The 16,024-nt window shown below is 44.3% G+C and overlaps 1 long non-coding RNA gene across 1 annotated transcript; it reads right to left on the bottom strand.

Annotated features, from left to right (window-relative positions):
• Positions 1 to 1,463: 1,463 nt before the first annotated feature.
• Positions 1,464 to 2,397, bottom strand: LOC117817852. Its single transcript, XR_004632238.1, has 2 exons — positions 2,254 to 2,397; positions 1,464 to 1,589 (listed from the first exon to the last, which is right to left on the bottom strand). It is a non-coding gene; the product is annotated as an uncharacterized LOC117817852 (long non-coding RNA).
• Between the last annotated feature and the right edge of the window lie 13,627 nt (positions 2,398 to 16,024).

The raw sequence follows: 16,024 nt of genomic DNA, 5'->3' as shown, positions 1-16,024 counted from the left end.
TGTCCACATGTGTCCGCAGTAAACGGCATGACATCGGTGTGGTCAGAATCCCTCATTACTAAGTTTAGTTGTATTTTTATGACTTTGAAGCTGCCGACCTGAACAGCTGATCAGTGCGTTGCAGGCGGAGGAGCACGTCTGTGTTGTGTCAGTAAATAATGCAAAAACAAACAGACTTTCTGGTGTCAAAGTGATGTGCTGAATAAAATCACACGTGGAGCGTACATCTAAACCGAGATGAGTGCTCGGGTCAGAGTATTGTAAAATGAGCTGAGTTACGTGGCAGGACTGACCCGGTCTGCAGAAACTGTAGCCTAGCTGTTGCTGTTTCTCCTGTAGTTTCTCACTACAGGAGCCATGCTGACCGGGGTCCATTATGGCTAGTACAATTACTAGTGACAGAAAACTCATACAACCCCACTTCATAAACATTGAAATATCCCTGTAAGAATCCAATCTGAGAAATAAAACCTTGAGAGGATGAGATGTGGATTCATTATATTCAACGCTCTGTTGTCCCTGCTGAGGGAACAAAACAATAATAAAGTCCACATGTCTTTAAAGGAACATTTCATTAACGGTATATTGAAGTAAACACAGTATTTTAATCATTGTATGAATCAAGTTGATGTAGTTCTCCCGACATCATTGCAGTGCGTGCACTGATGTCTACAACTCCGATGCTAACATGTTGACACCTCTAGCTAACACTAGCTTAGTAATAACGTTGCTGTTCACATTCTGACACTTTTATCCTGACAGTCTGGTAATGAAGTGTTCTCTGTTAAGTTAAGGAGAAGGTTGATATTTAGTGTTGAGGCTTGACGGTAACCTTTCTGTAAGGAAGAGACAGTTTTACACGTCTGAATGAATGGAAGCAGTCATGTCACTGCGGTCTTTTTTGCCCTCCAGGCTTCTGCAGTGGTCACGTGACTGAAAATTATGCAAATGATTTGTAAATCACGCCCTCCTAGCCCCTCCCCTCAAACCCTCCCCTCCACGCCAAAACGGTGACAAAAAGTTGGAACTGAAAATTAAATCATTGAAAAAGAACTGCATTTGAAAAAAGAAAAACCTCATTGAAAAAAAAATCTGTCATTGAAAAAAAAAACTGACATCGAAGAAAAATAATAGGATTGTCATTGAAAAACATATTAGAATGCAAAAATTGCTATAAATTAAATAATATAAAATTGGATGTTTGTGATTTTCACTTCAATGAAACGTTTTCAATGCCAATACCTGTTTTGATGCCGTTACAATTTTTTACAATACAAGTGTTTCAATGCCAACGTTTCTTTTTTCAGTTTCAGGGGGTGTTTTCAATGCCAAATTTTATTTTCAATACCAAACATTAAAGTCATCGTTTTGGCTCCATAGTTTGTTCCTCGAAATCTGGTTAAATGCTTGGTCAGAGAAAGGAAAGAAGGTTGGAGCAGAAGCAAAGAAACAAAGAGATAATGTTCAAAACCAGTTTAAAGAACATGTTTTATTCAAACAGGTGTGTCAGTAAGAAAACATCAAGTTCAACTAAGGTTGTCCTTCAAGTCTGCATGCATGAACAGCTCCTCCTTCAGTTCGTCAAATCCCTGCAGAGGACAGAGAAGTTGATAAATCTGTAGCCTCTGATTTCAGATCAGACACGTCAGAGTGCACACCTTGATGAAGTCATCTGAAGATGACGCCTGACTGCTGCAGAATAACCACACACTCACACACATCCACACACACTACATGGGTCTGTTATAGTGCAGGAAGTGTCAGATTATTAGAGCTCATTAATCCTCTGCATTGCATTGTATTAGAAGATTGCATAAAAATGATCTAAACATTCTCAAATCCTCAGTCCCAGTCTTTCCGTTCCTGCATGTTTCTTCATTTTAATACGATCGGAACGAAACGTCTGGCAGTCGTTCAGTGAGCCTGTCATTTTCACCTGCTGGACGTTTGAAGCTGCACTCAATTTGAACCAATTAGTGAGTGTGTCGGGTATTGTGTTGCATATTCTCCCACTTGCTTTAGTATGTAATGGTTTGATACATGTACTTGTGGCTCTAGAGCGCCCCCTCTCCAAGGTATATATTCGCTGTGCAGCTCTAGTGCTGTGCCAGTGTGTATAGACCTGCCGGAGGTGAGTGTCAGAACGCAGCACTGTGTACATTTATAATTAAGCTAGCAAGCTAGTAGCTAACCTTGTCATTGTTCTTTGTAGTGTGGTGTATGAAACACTGAACGAGCAACTGTGCAACTGACCAGCATTTGTTATGTCCTTCTCTGTTCAGATATAAAGTGTTGGTCTGGATACTCTTTCAAGCCTCCTTTATCCTTTGAATACACAACGCAGAGTTCATTAAACCATCCAGCTGCAGTAAAGTGCAGTTGACCGTGGTTACATTAGTGCCGTGACCGAAACCTCAACTTTGTCGCGGCGAGGGACCAGTCTATGTCCTGGACTGCGCGCAGGAATGTGGTCGGGTTGCCGTGACGACTGCACGGACTGGCTCGGTGTTTTCCGGCGGCTCACTGTCTGCCACAGAGGTGCACTGCCGTATCTGGCCACATGATGGAAGTGTTGTAACAGGTTTGAGTGTTATTTTACCAAGGTCTGTGTTTTTTTTTTTTTGTGGGTCCTGTATGTCTCTGCAGATGGGAATATTGGAATGCAAGTATTAACTGACTGGGTAGATTATATGTTTGACTCAAATGTGAATTTATTTTCTTCTTTTACATCTTTTTGGGCTTCTCTCTTTTGAATTGCATTTTTAATGTGAGGGTAGTTTACATCTTGTCTCTATATTGTCTATAAGTATCTTTCTTGTTTAATATCAGTAGTCTGCTGGTCACATTTATTTTTTTTGTGTTGTCCATTTTAATTTAACTACCCACTATTGTAAGTATGGCAAGTGGTGGAGTTTTTGGTAGGGGGAAAGGGTCAGTGACATTCACTCCAATACCATCATTTGCCATGGGCAGGGGCAGACTTTTGTTCACACCTGATTCTTCTACCCCGAAGCCTACTTTTGAAAACTTAATGTCTAGTGAAGACAACCCAAGTGAGACTCCCCTGAGTGATTTTCACACTCATAAACCAGGAAATGAGGGTACAAGTGAGCAACTTATTGCAGACATTGCTTCTCAGATCGGCCTTTCTATTGGTGAAAGTATAGCTTCTTGCATTGAGTCGCGCTTAGGCAGTGGGATGGGTCCTAGTTTAAGTGGGACAGTGAACAATGCAGCAATGGATCCTTCACTGTTGAATGTTATTGTGAGGTCTGAGATCAAGGAGCCCGTGAGTTTTAAAGAGGGATCCCAGTAGCAGAGCAGGCTGGGGAGGTGCTGAGTAAGCTGGTGGGGAGGGCGCGTGAGGTGGTTAAGGTAGGCATACGCAGTAATCCATCACTATCTCAAGCTGTAGGCCCTGACCCAATATTTGAGATATTAAAACAGCACTTTAGTGACACTTTCTCTTCTGGTATGCCCCTAGCTGACTTCTATGCCACATTACCCAGGTCAGGTGAACACCCTTTTGACTACTGGCTAAGGTTAAACGCAGCTATGGAAATGACTGAAGACTGTCTTAGGAGACAAAACAAGACATTTGACAGCCTGGCACGTGACTTGACTGCCATGTTCATACGCCATTGCCCTGACCCAGAGTTGTCCCTCATCTTTAAGTGCAAACCACTGCAACAATGGACAGTTGCTGAGATTCATGAAAGACTGGTTGAACATTGCACGGACCAAAAACAGAAAAGACTGTTTAAAGTGACTCCTGCCATTACATCACTGCAGCAAGGAGTAGATCCCAGCTTGCTACAAGTAAAACCTGACAGTATCCATGTTCAAACACAGTCTGTTCCAGTGTCGCCTCCAAAACAGCAGGGTGAGGGCTCAGCAGACCGCCTCGATCGCCTCATAGCCATGCTGGAACGTGTCCTGGAGCAGCAGCCTCAACAGTCTGGTGTGTTTAGGAGGAGTGATGCACACCTTTAGCACAACCCGAAGACCAAGGCCAGACCTCCATTACCATGTGACATCTGTGGTGATGTTGGACATACTACTCACTATCACTGCAGGGCCAACCAGCTGTGCTTCGTCTGCTACTCAAGTGGTCACACACGTCTCCAGTGCCCCAAGGCTGTGGCTACGAGGAGGAGAGCTACTGATCCAGCACCCCAGCGAGAGGAAAACTAGATGGCCTACATGTGGACGGGGCAAGTATTAGGCCTGATCGTGACCCCTCAGAGACTGATTTAGACGATTTGGAATCTGTTTATCAGAGTGTCTGTGAAGAAAGAGAACTGGGACGCAGGCCCATCTTTCAAAACATTCAAAGACTTGGACCACATGATGAACTCTTCTATGAGAATGTGACCCTGGGTGGAAAAGTGACAGTCAGAGCCATGCTTGATAGTGGTTCCATGGCTTGCACTTTGAGCTCCAGTGTAATGCCAGAGCTGCTGCAGCGAGCTGTGTTGCAGACTCCCACCCTGGAACCCACTGATGTTGTTTTGATCGGTTTTGGCGGTTCAAGAACTATGCCATTGGGCATATGTGATCTTCAAGTGGAAATCTATGGCTGTACAGTGATTGTGCCAACTCTGGTGGTTGATGGACAGAGTGACGACCTCATCATCGGCAGCAACCTCCTGAGGTATCTGGCTCAGCGCTTAAAGCTGGAGAGGGGTCTGCTGGACTTCAGCGCTGCCACAGCTGGTGCTGGAACTGACACAGAGAAGAAGCTGCTGAGTTTGATGGCTGAGGTGGATGTGGAGAAGACGGTGGACACTGCTGACAAGGTTGGCACGGTAAAGTTGAAGAGAGCTGTCACATTGGAACCTGCAACAGAACACTTAGTCTGGGGCAAGCTGCAGCAAGTCAGCGAGCTGATGGCTGGGAGCACAGTTGTGTTGGAGCCTACAAACTCTAGAGCAAGGCCAAGAACGGTTACAGTGGGACGGACTGTGGCGTGTTGTCGGTGCAGATGGGATCAGGTCTGATCCAGAGAAGGTCTCAGCCATCACTTCCCTGACAGAGTCTGACCTGATGGAGCAAGGCACCAACATTCCATCACAAAAAAAAGTTCGATCTTTCCTTGGAATGGTCGTATTTTACCAGCAGTTCATTGAAAACTGTTCTGCGATCGCCAAGCCCCTGTTTGGACTCACTACAGGCAACAAGAGCCCACGTGGCCCAGGGAGAAAACGTTGCCAGGTTTGCTCGGAAGCTAACTGCTGCTGATTGGACAGACGAGTGCATACAGGCTTTCCAGTCCCTAAGGAGTGCTCTGTTGGAGCAAGTCCCTCTGGCATACCCAAACTTCAGTGAACCCTTTCTACTCTCGGTGGATGCTTCCTGTAATGGTCTTGGTGCTGTGCTGTCACAGGTTCCGGTTGGCGGGTCAACTGCTAGGCCGTTATGCACAGTCCAGGTACCCGGCACACAGACTGGAGTTTTTCGCTTTGAAGTGGGCAGTGTGTGACAAGTTTCATCACTGGTTGAGAGGCCATCAATTTACAGTGTGGACAGATAATAATCCCTTGACTTATATTCTGTCTAAGGCTAGACTTGATGCATGTGAACAGCGTTGGATTGCCAAGCTAGCACCCTTCCAGTTTGAAATTAAGTACATACCTGGTCCAAAGAACGTGGTTGCTGACGCTTTGAGCAGAGTGCCCTTTGTGTGTCCCAGCACATCCCATCGGCTGACAAGAGTTCCTTATGAGGATCTTCTTGCTGAAGCAGCGGCGGTGTGTACTCATGGAGTGCAGGAAGCTTTCCGTTGGTCTGCCCACCCAGTGGCTGGTTCACCTGACGAGTGCCAGCCCATCGTTTCACAGTCCGCAACAGTTGCTCTGACTGGCACTCACCATGAGCCTGACTCCAGGGTGTGCCCACATGCTCTTCTTTTGCCGCAGCATACTCAGACTGTTTTGACTCCAGATGTTGTTGACTCTGAGGTGCTGTCATTAGATGTGTTGGCAGAAAAGCAGCGGAGTGACTATATTCTCGGTCGAGTGCTATTCTTTGTGGAAAGAGGATGCCGTCCATCAAGGAGAGAGCGTGCTAAAGAGCCTGTTGAAGCAGTCAAGCTATTGAGAGGTTGGGAGAAGCTCACAGTGAGAAATGGTGTACTGTATCGTGTGGCTAAGAACATTGTGTCAAAACAGAAGACTTACCTGTATGTTGTCCCATCTTCATTGAGAGCTAAAGTGCTGAAAGGTGTTCATGATGAGGCTGGTCACCAGGGGCAGCAGCGGTCATTGTATCTTGCAAGACAGAGGTTTCACTGGCTGGGGCTGAGTAAGGATGTGACAGAGTATGTTAGGAGCTGTAGACGATGTGTGGTGAGCAAGTCTGCAGAGCCTGAAGCCAGAGCACCCTTGGAGAACATCAGAACATCAGAACCTCTTGAGCTGGTGTGCATCGATTTCTGGTCAGCCGAGGACTCTGCTAATCGGTCTCTGGATGTGCTGGTTGTCACGGACCACTTCACGAAGATGGCTCACGCCTTCTTGTGTCCTAATCAGTCTGCGAAAGCTGTTGCGCATCAGCTGTGGAATAACTACTTCTGCATTTATGGTTTTCCCAAGCGCTTGCATTCAGACCAAGGGGCCAACTTCGAGAGTGCTTTGATCGCAGAGTTGCTGTGTGTGGCTGGTGTCCATAAGTCCCATACGACGCCTTATCATCCTATGGGCAATGGCTCCTGTGAGCGGATGAGCAGAACACTGGGCAACATGATTCGCACACTTCCTCCCAGAGCGAAGCACAGATGGCCGGAAGCACTCAAGTCTCTCACGTTCGCATATAACTGCACAGTCCATGAAACAACTGGCTATGCACCTTTCCTGCTCATGTTTGACAGAGTGCCAAGGCTACCTGTTGACATCATCTTCGGCTCAGTCCTTGATAGTCCAAACGTTGCTGACTATGATCATTATGTTCAGTCTCTGAGGAAAGACCTGAAGGAGGCTATGGACATAGCTCAGGCTACGGCTTCCAAGCAGTAGTAACGTCACACTGATCTCTACAACAGGAAGGTTCGAGGGGCGCCTATTGAGATTGGTGATCGAGTGTTGTTGGCCAACAAAGGAGAGCGTGGAAAAAGGAAACTGGCTGATCGTTGGGAGAGCGCCATCTATGTTGTGATGGACAAGAATGCAGAGAGCCACACTTTTAAGATCAGTCATTCCTCTACCGGTCAAGTGAAAGTTGTTCATCGAAATCTGATAATGCCTGTGAACTTTCTCCCTTTCCCGGACGTTTCTCACCATGACGACGTGGATGTGTCTTCGGATTCCAGTTCTGCGGACCTCTCTGAGGGTGGGGAGACGGTGACTGGTGCATCAGAAGAATCTTCAGAATACAGGACTAGAGTGTGGGTGTCTGTCTTGCCATCTGAGACTTCCAGCAGAGCGGATTCTGTGGAAGCTGTGGTTGACTGCCTGACTGGTGTTGCGTCTGTCTCTTCTTCCGCCATCACCAAACCTGAGATTCATGGTGTTGCACTGTCTCGCAGCCATGGGCAAGATGCCTCGTCCACTGAGACAGCTCAGTCTCCTGGTGATGACCTTACTGACTTTAGACGTGACTCAGTTTTTGATGACGACTCTGTTGGTCCCCATTCTTGCACAGAATCCAAGAGCTTGACTGACACGGCTTCTTGTTACGCTGTAGCGTCTGCTAGAGACGAGAGAGTTAGTGACCGTGTTAGGTCCAGGGCAGGGAGGTTATTGAAACATGTTTCCAGACTTATTGAGTTTATGCATCAGAAGACTGGTACGGTGCTTTAAAAGTTACTCTGTTTGTCAGGAGTCTATTTTATTTTTTCATTTTTTTCCCGAGAAGTATCTATGATGATTTTTTTTTTTTTTCCTTCATATGTATGTCTGAGAGTGATTCGCTGTGTATCAACTCCCTTTGTTATCATTCCTGTGCTGAGGTGTTTTACAGTCATGGTGTATATGGAATATGTAACAGGCATATTTTTCCCTATGTGTGTCATTGAGGTTTGGCCAACTTCTTCTCACACTAACTCTCATGAGTAGTTGTTTTCACTGGGTGTCATGACTGTAATTGTGTTTGTATATCCTCAGCTGTGATGGTACGACAAGGAGTGACAGACATTTTGATATGTTTTTGTCTAAAGGGTTGTGACTGGTCAGAATTTTGGTACCTGGTGTTTTGTGCTGGTTGATTTTTTTTTCTTTGCACTTGCAAGTGGAGTTTAGCAGGGGGGAATGTAACGGGTATTGTGTTGCATATTCTCCCACTTGCTTTAGTATGTAATGGTTTGATACATGTACTTGTGGCTCTAGAGCGCCCCCTCTCCAAGGTATATATTCGCTGTGCAGCTCTAGTGCTGTGCCAGTGTGTATAGACCTGCCGGAGGTGAGTGTCAGAACGCAGCACTGTGTACATTTATAATTAAGCTAGCAAGCTAGTAGCTAACCTTGTCATTGTTCTTTGTAGTGTGGTGTATGAAACACTGAACGAGCCACTGTGCAACTGACCAGCATTTGTTATGTCCTTCTGTTCAGGTACACAAATATTTGTGTACCTGATACCTGATTGTGTACCTAATTAAGCTAGTAAGCTAGTAGCTAACCTTGTCATTGTTCTTTGTAGTGTGGTGTATGAAACACTGAACGAGCCACTGTGCAACTGACCAGCATTTGTTATGTCCTTCTCTGTTCAGATATAAAGTGTTGGTCTGGATACTCTTTCAAGCCTCCTTTATCCTTTGAATACACAACGCAGAGTTCATTAAACCATCCAGCTGCAGTAAAGAGCAGTTGACCGTGGTTACATGAGCAGAGCTGCTCCTCCTGCTGTTCCTGGACTGTCTTCGCTTTTATTTCTCTGAAAGGTCAGAGGGTTTGAGCTGCAGCTGAAAGCGAGAGAATGACATAGAGAGAGAAAGGATGATCAGGTTTCTCTTTGTAGTTTAAGGAACTAATGAGCATGTATTGTAATGCTGACCACTTTAACGTGCTCACATTTAGAGTGATAACGGCAGGTGAGCTGTGATGTTTGGGGTCATTAATGAGGTTAATTGGTTTCAATTGGACTTATGTACTGGGATTAAGTAATTTCTCTGAACACTAGGCTTTAGTAAGAACAGTTTTGAGTGTCTTATCATGCTAAGACTGTCATTATTTCTCCAATCTCCAGACCAACCTGAGACGACACTAACGTTTTACCAGAGTGACAACAGGCAGAGGGGAAATGAGCCGGACTTGTTTCTGTAGATTGATTTGATATGATGTGTATTGTCAGGTTGTGTCAAGCATCGCTTCTGCTGTTGAGAATTAATCACTGTTGTTATAGTGTTTTGACCTATCAGAGGCATTCGATTCTATTCCATTCCATTCTCTTTTGATATTTTCTGTTCCTTTCTGTTCTGCCTTGATGTGTTCCATTCCGTTGTGCCTTGATGTGTTCCATTCCGTTGTGCCTTGACGTGTTCCAGTCCATTGTGCCTTAATGTGTTCCAGTCCATTGTGCCTTGATGTGTTCCGTTCTGCCTTGATGTGTTCCAGTCCGTTGTGCCTTGATGTGTTCCGTTTCGTTCTGCTTTGATGTGTTCCGTTCCGTTCTGCTTTCAAGCGTTCCGTTCCGTTCTCCTTCGAAGTTGTCCATTCCTTTCTCCGTTCTCATTTGAAGTGTTCCATTCCGTTCTGCTTTGTTGTGTTCCATTATGTTCTGCCTTGATGTGTTCCGTTCTCCTTTGTTGTGTTCCATTCCATTCTTCTTTGATGTGTTCCGTTTCGTTCTGCCTTGATGTGTTCCATTTTATTCTGCCTTGATTTGTTCTGTTCTCCTTTGTTGTGTTCCATTCTGTTCTGCCTTGATGTGTTCCGTTTCATTCTGCCTTGATGTGTTCCAGTCCGTTGTGTCTTGATGTGTTCTGTTCTGTTCTGCCTTGATGTTTTCCAGTCCATTGTGCCTTTATGTGTTCTGTTCCGTTCTGCCTTGATGTGTTCCAGTCCATTGTGCCTTGATGTGTTCTGTTCTGTTCTGCCTTGATGTGTTCCAGTCCATTGTGCCTTGATGTGTTCCATTTCGTTCTGCTTTGATGTGTTATGTTCCTTTCTGCTTTGTTTTGTTCCATTCTGTTCTGCCTTGATGTGTTCCGTTCCGTTCTCCTTCAAAGTGGTCCATTCCGTTCTGCTTTGGTGTGTTCCGTTTCGTTCTGCCTTGATGTGTTCTGTTCTCCTTTGTTGTGTTCTGTTCCGTTCTGCTTTGATGTGTTCCATTTCGTTCTGCCTTGATGTGTTCTGTTCTCCTTTGTTGTGTTCTGTTCCGTTCTGCTTTGATGTGTTCCATTACGTTTTCCTTCAAAGTGGTCCATTCCGTTCTCGGTTCTGCTTTGATGTGTTCCGTTTCATTCTGCCTTGATTTGTTCCGTTCTCCTTTGTTGTGTTCTATATACCGTTCTGCCTTGATCTGTTCCATTCTGTTCTGCCTTGATGTGTTCCATTCTATTCTATTCTGTCCCATTCAATTTAAACCTGTCGTTGCTTTTACTATTAAGGCCGTTGTTGCTGGATTTTGACCAATTAGAATCAAGTATTTGACACAGCTGTGTAACAAGAAATAATAATGCAATACAACCAAATATCGATACAAAAACAAGAGTCATGAATCACTTAAACACCAAGCAACAACAAATTAATGCATCACAACCAAATAACACAACACAATACAGCAAAACAACCAACTACCGTCTCATAATATCAATATATCCAAGTGGTGCAGCACAGGTAGAGACCTCCAACACAGTCAAATAATACAACACAAAAACCACATGAGCCAAACATAACCAAACTTAAATGATCAAAATAATTTTTTATCTTGCAATTCCAAAATATTTATTGATCAGGTCAATAACAGAATATTAGGTGAAACATCAAAATCAGCCACACGGCTGAGGACATGACTCAGGCGTCCTCATTTGTGGCTGCAGCCCTGTTTGCACACAACGTGTTAATGAGCATTCCAGACTTTCTCCAAATGCTGCAGGACATTTGGTGAAGGGGTTGCAGTTTTATTTTTGTCCTCTTCAACAGATGAAGAGTTATAAAAGAGAAAATATGACTCTCTCTTTCATTTTCTGCTGCCTCTAGAACCGTTTATCCTGCTCTTCTTTGATGTTCTGCTTCTAAAAATTTCAAAGAACCCCGTCAGCTACGCGGCAGAGCTGTGAGCCGCCTCATCACACATACAGAAATATGACAGAGGTGCTAACATGTCTGACATCAGACAGCCGTCCACCTCCATCAGACTCTGCAGAGCGGAGCTGCACAATGACTCTCAGGGGAGCTGAGTGAGCATCTTCGAACGTCCAGCAGTTTAAACATGTCCTGCAGACGACGCACACGCACTGAAGGATGACCTCGGGTAAACCTCCACATGCTCAGGTCTCACAGAGACAGCTGATCCACATCTGTCACATCTGCCCGGTAACACAGCTTTTAAATCTGTGTGCCACCACGAATTATGATCATGTTGTTACAGCCTTCAGCACAGAGCTGCTCCTGCTCCACGTTATCTAATGATGATTCCTCTCTGCTTTTAGAGCAGGCTGAGCACCCACCAGACGACTTTTAGATCCTAACCATGAGAGACCACACACAAGGGCAGTGACTGATTTTAGACCAGACGAATCCATTAGACCGCTAGACCCCACGTAACGTTTGTGGTCATGAGTTCACAGCTGTGATTCTGCAGAAACGAGATCTCACCGAAACGCATGTGATCAAACGCAGAAGACAAAGAAACACGGAGGAGGATCGAAGCTCGCTGTCCTGGCGTGTTCTGTTTAGCAACCAATAAAAACTCCAGCTAGCTTGGATTAAAGTCGTGTTTACGTTAGCTGCCATGGTCGGTGACACTTTCCAGTCTGCTCCTCTAATTGGTTCTTGCAGGTATATTGCAGGACTCGTAAAATGTTGGATATTTACGATCCCGGGTCAGACAGGCTTGAGGATTATGTGTCAAACTTGCTGATGACAACCTTGTCCCACCAGTCACGGCTGCATATCTTCACCCATTGATCCCTCATCAGATGCGATGGCGGTGGCAGGCTGACAGCAGTCAGATTTGAGGACATGTTTAATATACTGTATGCTGTCACTCTCTTGAGGTGGATACGCCATATCTACAGTGCCATGCTTTATTCAACAGTGCCAACTCTGCAGAGGTTTACATTTTCTCAGAATTCAACATTGCTGCAGTTTGTGTTGTAAAGAGCCAACTTCACAGGCGGCTGCACGAATAAGATACAGTAATCAGGAACCACGATGCAAGTATTTAGAAGACTCAGGTTTCTCTGTGTGCAGATAAACACCATGGACTGGACACAGGTCTGGTGGAATTTGACTGTTATTCTTTTGTTCAGGAGACATATGTGTACATAGGCTGTTTTTATAAAACTGTATTTTATTATATTTTATTTTTAAATTTTAGATATTTAAAAGCTGGAAGAGAGAAACAGCATCTCGTTTTTCCTGTATGTCTCGTATATACAGTGAAAATTGACAATAAAAACCTTTGAACCTTTGAACCTTGATATCCTGAATACGGTCAAAACTTGGATAAGGCTCATAACTGACATTCTCAAAAATCAAGTTCGGTGTGACAAAAACAATATTTTTTGACCACATTGCACAGCCCAAGGAGAGGATTCCATTCTGCGTAACCACCTGTTCACTAAACATCATCCCTCACGTGTTGCAGTTCCTGGCTGTGTTTGTCTTTGTGATGTGTATCCTAAATGCTGCCTTTTCTGTCAAATTGCTAAAATATTTTTCTAGTTTCTTTAAAAAAAAAAAAAAAGATTTGTTACCTTACAGTTCAGTTTTGTTCCTACTCTCATCATCAGTTTGCTCTTTTCAACATGTTCTCACTACAATGACATGTTTCTCCTCCAGGGGGCAGCAGCAGGACTTCAGAGTGATTCTCATGTTCAACCTGAGTCACAGCCTGGAGGAGAAGTTTGTGTGAATGAGAACATGTGAAGTGGAGACTGAATGATGTTCAGTCATGAACACACACACACACACACACACACACACACACACACACACACACACACACACACTCACACACACACACACACACACACACACAACACACACACACACACGAACATGCAGAGATAGACTCTCGACAAACTTCCTGGTGGCTGCAGGGCTCCATTATGATCTCTCTCTCTCTCTCTCTCTCTCTCTCTCTCTCTCTCTCTCTCTCTATCTATCTCTATCTCTATCTCTATCTCTCCCTCTCTCCCGGCTCCTCGGGCTGGAGATGAGTCAGGTGGGCGTTATCGATCGGAGGAGCAGCATCACCCACACTCAGCAACATGGTCACCAAAGGTCATCAAAGGTCATGGAGTCAGCTGTGAACCCTGGATACTTTCCGTTATTATTGACTCAGAATGCTCTCTGTCACTCAGCGTCTCAGAGTTCAGATCATTTTCGGTGTTTATAAAATGTTGGACTCAGCAGCATCGCAGTCAGACGGGAAACACTGCTGGCAGCTTTTCATGCAGTATTGATGGATTAATGAAGAAGACGTACAGACCCATCTGGTTTTATATCAAGGCTGGAGTACTGCTCGGTCTCAGGGTTAAGTTTGGTCTGACATGTTATTTATTGTTTTTTTTTAAACTCTTTGTTTTCAGCAGTTGCAAACAGGAAATATTGCAGAAAAATAAATAACAGAACCAGTGTTAAAGGTGAAATATCATGCAAAATCGACTTTTTAATGGTTCTTTACCTGAAATATGTGTCCCTGGCATGTCTACAGACCCCCCGAGAATGAAAAAAATCAATTCTGCCCCTGTTCTGATTTCTACACCTTTCTGTAAATGTGTGTGAAACGAGCCGTTTCAGACTTCCGTGTTTTTGTTACGTCACAACAATATCCGGTCTGTCACGGAGTCAGAGCTCGGAGCTTGTTCAGCCCATAGACTGTATAAAATACAACTCAACCCCTCCTCTGTTTTTCATTACCTGCACACATGTGTGCTAACATGGAGCTTAGGAGGGAGGCATGCTAGTTGTAGGCTGTCTTAATAAACACAAAGGTCGGTTTTACTCCCCACGTCTGCAGATTTGAAGATCTAGTGGATGATTTTTATTTTCCATGGAAAAGTGCTAGTGCTAGTTAGCATAGCTACACAGCTACATGTTCATAGCTGTAGCTGTAGCTACAGCTGTAGCTGTGTACCAAGACACACGTCTACATACTAACAAATAAAACAACAAGGACCACAGAGACAACATGGATGAGGAGAGGAGGAGGAGAATCCTTGATTCTCTAACCTCGGTCACATGACTCCAGCTGTCCGGTGGTCCTGCAGCGTATCGGAGACGGACCGGATCTGGTGAAGGTCCCAAGTTAGGGTTCATAACACCTCTTCAGAAACCAGTGTGTCACGTCACAACTACGTCCATGTTTGAAAAAGTATTTTGTTGAGTTTTGAGTTTTGGACTCACAAGCTAACACAAATAAAACCTGACTTTTGTTTGACTTGTTTTGTTTTTCCTCCTCCTTTAATTCCAAGAGAAGATCTGACCTCGACTTGTTGACAGTGCTTTGGCTTATTATAATGAGGAATCATCTCAGTCCTGCTGTGAGAAATAAGGAACACATCTTTTAGAAAGTACACTTGGTTTAAGCTTCAATCTGCAGATCAACATCAACACAAACAGCCTTTTCTTTAACGTATGTAGGGATTGAAATGAAAACCTTGCCACATCGTGAGTTTCAGCTCTGACGTGCTTTTTAAAGAACCTCCTTCAAAATTTAACACACAGGAGAGTTAATTTTTCCTCCTCTGTCACTGTGTAAGCATTTAAACGGATGGGGAGAGAGAAAAACAACATATGTTTCAATAGGATCCACTTATTCAGATGCATGTGCTATTATATTACCCCAGAGGCAAAACAGAGAATTTCAAGATTTATTTATTTATTTATTCATTTTGAGCCGAGCTTTGATAACTCCCCCTCGCAGTGGCAGTGAACTCTGCTGGAGAATAAAGACGTCTGTTTTCGCTCCGGGGGATGAAGAAGCAGCGTGATCCGGACGGCTCCGGACCCCTGAGATGGTGCAGAGCGAGCGGCTGCAGAGACTGCTGGGCAAAATGATGTGCGTAAACAAGCAAACAGCATAATCAGGCCTGCTCCCAGGATCTGTACACAGCTTAAGTGTTATAGAGTTTGGAAAGTGTGAAATTATTATTCATGAGCTCTTCCCTGGAAGCAGATGAGTGTTTCCACACGCACGCTCTGAAATAGTCAGAGTAGAAACACAGACGCTAAATGCTGTGACACCTGGTGAGATACATAAATGCAGGACGGCTTTAAGGCACAATGGATACTTGGATACTACACATGATACAGTGCTGGTGTGAATAGAAGATAAACACATACACCACAGAGCTTCTGACTCTCCAATTAAACCCAGAGGATGCAAACTGCAGAGACGTCTCCCTTTAGTTTATACTCCTGCAGTCATCAAACTAAAGCTTGTTTTAAGAGAAGTGTTTATAGTTCTTCAATTTCCACTTCATGCCTCTTTAAAGAGTAACTACAGCACTAAACAGGTTGTTGGCAGTCAAGCACCTGTGTGCTGATAACAGTCATTTCGCTCAAATATTCAACACATCGCTCAGTGGGAGTGAGGAGCTGAGGCTGCTTCAAACATTTCTCTGCACAGGGATGATTGAAGGAAGAGTCACAGTGACATCAGATCAGCTAGAGCGCCGGACAAAAGGACGAAATCAGACCATGACTGAGAAGTTTTTACAATCAAGTTTATTCACATCGTAAAGGGCCAGGTTTGACCCAATATGAATGGATGCAGACTTATTTAAATACATGCAAACAACACTGGAGCACAGAGACGCTGCATGAGGCAAAGCGGTGTAACTGTTTATTGATTTATTAAACGTAATTGTTAATCAAGAAAAACTGTTATTGGATATGGGGCTTTGGGTGTTTTGTAGCCT

Source organism: Notolabrus celidotus, chromosome 1 (assembly GCF_009762535.1).
Source record: "Notolabrus celidotus isolate fNotCel1 chromosome 1, fNotCel1.pri, whole genome shotgun sequence".
In the NCBI taxonomy this organism is placed as follows: Eukaryota; Metazoa; Chordata; class Actinopteri; order Labriformes; family Labridae; genus Notolabrus; species Notolabrus celidotus.
The sequence above is the reverse complement of the archived record's forward strand: the minus strand, read 5'-3'. Positions and strand labels throughout refer to the sequence as shown.